The following is a 4,824-nucleotide window of genomic DNA, read 5'->3' as shown; positions in this document are numbered from 1 at the left end:
GTAGGAGCTTAAAACTGTTCTTGAGCACTGGACCTAGCATACAGCAGGGCAGGGTTGGGGAGGGGTGCTGGGGAGCTGGGTTGTGGGTAAGAAAGACAGCCCTGTAGCAGGAGCTGGGGGAGGGGGGGGTTGTGCCGGTAATTTCTCTTTGTACATCCTTTTTTATCTTTGATCACTGAAGAGCTCAGCAAACTTCCTGTATAATTATATTCTAATTGTTCATCTTCCTTTGTGAATTGCATCTTCCAGTTCTTTTCCCATTTGTCTTTTGTGACTAATGTTTATTCATTTCTAAATGGTAAAATGAGTTAATAAATTTTCATTTTTATAAAAGGGAGAAAAGACTATGAAAACTGACCTAACAGAGCAAAAGCATCTTTTAAAATATTACCCTCCTTACTACAGCCAAATAAAGAAAAGCCTTGCTTATTTCCTAAAACAATACAGTATTAGGAAGCTCAGGGGGAGATAACAGTGAAGTGACATGCTAGCTGGCACCCTATTGTCTCTGATAAGGTAGGACTGGCATGGGCCAGTGGATTGATGACCTTCTCCCTCTACCCTTGGCAGCCAGAAACTTATTGCAAGGGTATGTTTAGCAATTCTCTGTCTGTCTGTGTTTCTCTAGGTTTCTCTCTCTCTCTATCTCTCGCTCGCTCTCGCTCTTGCTCTCTCTGAGACAGGGTTTCCCTTTATAGCCTTTGCTGGCTTTGAACTCACTATTTAGATCAGGCTAGCCTAGAACCCATAGGAATCTACCTATTCTTCCTATTGAGTATTTATATTAAAGGTGTGTGATGCTCTACTTAACATGGCAATGAGCTATTGCAGGGGTAGCATTAATAGGACACAGGGAGGGAAAAGTGTACACCACTTCCTAGATCCACATACTACACATTAGGAAAGTAACTGTCTGCTGAAGTGAAAAATTAAATCTCAACATGATATTCCAAATATCCAGGATACATTTTAAAAGTCACTTCTCAAAACTAGGTCAACACAACCTGATTGAGAAAAGACCATCTTCAGCTGTTAACATGTAGGTAACAGAAATGTTAGAATTATCTGACAAAGATTTTTAAACAACGACCATAAAGCACACTTAAATGAATTGTCTTGAAGCCACTGAAAAACAAAAAAAGCCTGCAAAGACACAAAAGACCAAATAATAACCATACTACATCCTTTTATTTATTTATTTATTCACTTTTATTTTGTGTATGAAAGTGTTGGGTTCCCTGGAACTGGAGTTACAGATGGTTGTTACCCTATTGGTGCTGGGAATTGAACCCAGGTCCACTGGAAGAGCAATCAGTGCTCTTAATCACTGAGCAATCTCGCCAGGCCCCCGTATTCTTAAGACTACAAAATCCAAAGACTGACATTTTAAAAGACTCAGTATTAACATTTACTAGATGAATGGAGAAAATAAGGGGGGGGGGGGGAAGCAGTACATTTAAGGGCAGGACAAGAATAACCACCAAATCTGAACCTCAGAGTAAAACAGACTAGTAGGGGAATGAACAGCGCCTCAAGGACATGTCGAGCAATAAGATGATCTAATATTCCTATCATTAAATTCCCAGAGGAGAAGAAATCAATGCTGACACAAATCATACTTCAACTTCATAAAACTAGAAGCAAAAAAAGAAATCTTATTACTTACAGTGCTGGGTTTCAGTCATTTCCAGGTAGTGCAATACTATAAATGGGATATCTAAAGGAGCAGACATTTCTTTTTCATTCTTCCAGAGACTAGGATATCTGAGATGGGTGTGGCATCCCAAAGAGGTCTAGTGGAGGCTTCTTCCACTTTTAAGATTTCTTTTCTGTATCCTTTCATGGCAGAGAAAGTGAGCTCTCTGCTGCCCCTTCTTAATCAGGAAAACTTCATTGTTAACACCCTAATTATCGTTGAGAGCTTCTACCCCTTGATATTATCACACTGGGGCTTAAGTAGCAACATCTGAATGGGAGTCATAGCTATTCAGTTCATAGCAAGGTCAAATTACTTTAACGTCAGCATTATTTATCTTCAGAAAGCATAGTAACTGAAAGAATTGGCACACATTTTGTTCAAACATCGAACAAAAAGAATAGGCAACTCAAAATTCCATATAGTCAAATAAAATTAACACATTATAATAAAAGAAAAACAAGAGACCATGTAATGAGCACACCTAACCTAAATATGACTAAAAGTAGTTCTGTGCATCAAAAATAAATGAGAATTCAGGAATGGAGAATAACAGAGAGTAACAGTGCTTGTAAAGTGATATATGAATCTCTGAAGTTTTTATGCTGCATTGATGATGAAAGCTAAGGCTATGATCTAGTAGGTGTAGACTTTGTAACACATGGAAATGTTAAAGATAACTGCATTATGAAAGGAGAGGAAGTAAAGATAGATAAATGGGATCAAGCTGTCTATATCTTACTAAAACTAGAAATGTGTGACACCAGAAAGTTACAATATGACAGCGGATAAACAAGGTAAGGCTTCAGAAACCACTATGACACTATAGAGATGGGTATTCTGAAAAAATTAATGTTGTAATATGGAATTCTAAAAAGGCAGATATTGGCAGAATGGATTGAGAAACATGACTCACCTAGTTGGTGTCTAAATGAAATCTATTCAATGTAACAACATAGGCACTGGTACTTGCTGCCAAACCTAAAGAGTTGAGTTTGATCTCTGGGACCAACATGGATTCCTTCAAGCTGACCTTTAACCTCCATATGCATGGGCATATGCACCTCTCTCTCTCTCTTTCTCACTCTATCTCTATCATCTATCTATCTATCTATCTATCTATCTCTCATACACACATACATACACAACATACATGTACACATAAAATTTCAAAAAAGATAAACAAGTTCAAATGAAAAGATGGAAAAGCAATATCATGAAACATTTGTCAAGGGTGAACATGAGTGACTGTTAATATCAGATAAGGTAGCCTTCAGAGCAAAGAAAATTACTAGAGACAGGGAGACATTAATGAAAGAATCAATACATCAAAAACACGTTGTAGCTTAAGTGTGAATAACTAAATAATATACTGCAAAGTATGTAAAGCAAAATAATATTTAATTTTACAAGGAGAAATAGACAAATCCACAATTATGGTTAGAGATCTTAACACCACTCTTTCAACAACTGATAGAATAACTAGGCAAAAAGAAAATCAGCAATGCTATCATCTAACAAGATCTAATTGGCGTTTATATAACACTTCACTTAGCAACAGCAGAGGAGGCATCCTCTTCAAGTGCTTACAGAACATTTGTCATAATAGATCATATCCTCAGACATAAAACAAACCTCATTGCATTCAAAATAATTGAAATTACATAAAACACATTCTGTGAACTGTGACCACCGTGGAATAAAAGAGAAATCCAAATATATGAGAACTAAGCCACAGCTAAAGAAATGATGAGAAGAGAATTTGTGCCACTAAATGAATATACTGCAAAGAAAAGAAGTTCTCACTTAAAATCTGAGGTCAGTCATCCAAGTTTCTGTTAGATGAACTTAAATAAAATAAAAAAACACAAAGCAAGAAAGGAGAAATAATAAAGAAGATAAATCAATAAAATTAAATTGAAAACAAGACAAAAATCGACAAAACAAGAAACTTGTTTTCTGAAAAGATCAATAAGGTGACAAATGTCTAACAATACTGACAAAGAAAAACCAACTCTGAAAATGTAGCAGCAACCAACATCAGGAACTATACAAAGAATAATAAAGAAAAACTTTGAACATTTCTACACATAAAATTTAACAATTTAGAGAAAAAATTCAAGTTCTTGAAAAATGAAAACTTTAAAAATTCACCCAATACAAATTAAATGATTTTCATGTCCAAGTGACTGAATTCTTGGTATAAAATGCTCTGAGAAATATATATCCAGGCCCAGATAGTTTAAGTAAGGCATGCTACCAAAAGCAAAAAGACTAATTGAAAGTCATTTTACATAGTCTCTTCCAGAAGCAGAAGAGGACAAAACCTTTACAAACCCATGTAATGAGCCAGTCTTATTGTATGCCAAAGCTGCAAAGACAGTAAAAACAAAAAGAGATCTATGCTCCAGTCATTCTCAGAAATACAAATGTTCTTTTAAAAGATGTTTGCAACAGAAATCTACAACGTGTAACACCATTGATACATCTTAACTGACTGTGGTTTACTCCAAGTGTGCAAGTCTGGTTCAGTTTTGCCAGTCAGCACGTGATTGGCTTAGCAATAGTCCAAGGTAGAAAGATAAATCCGACCAATGTAGAAAGTAATGTGATAAAGCCCAGCAATTACTGAAGGTTTTCGAAAAGCCTTTAAGAAATTGGGTGGGATGGGGCTAAAGAGATGGCTCAGTGGTTAAGAGCACGTGGGTTAAATTCCCAGCAGGCACATGGCGGCTCATAGCTGTCTGTAATTCCTGTTCCAGGAGCTCCAATGCCCTCACACTGACATACATACATGCAAAATACCAATGCACATAAAGTAAAAATAAATTATTAAAAGAATCTGGGGATAGGTGGAAAGATGTTGCAGCGAACTGATTCTCACAAGTTATCCTTTGACCTCCACACATGTGCCACGATACACATATGCCCACACATACATGCACAAAATAAATATGTGTTAAAAAAACAATAGAAAATATTCCCAAGGCTGCAGCTCAATCAGTAAAAGTGGTTGTATCACAACCATGAAGACCTGAGTTTGATTCCCAGAACACATAGAGAAAGTTGGCTGTGGTGGCATGTACTTGTAACCCCTGTGTGTGTGTGTGTGTGTGTGTGTGTGTGTG

The sequence above is a fragment of the Microtus ochrogaster genome, unplaced genomic scaffold, assembly GCF_000317375.1.
Source record: "Microtus ochrogaster isolate Prairie Vole_2 unplaced genomic scaffold, MicOch1.0 UNK45, whole genome shotgun sequence".
Taxonomy (NCBI): Eukaryota; Metazoa; Chordata; class Mammalia; order Rodentia; family Cricetidae; genus Microtus; species Microtus ochrogaster.
Note: the sequence above shows the minus strand (reverse complement) of the source record.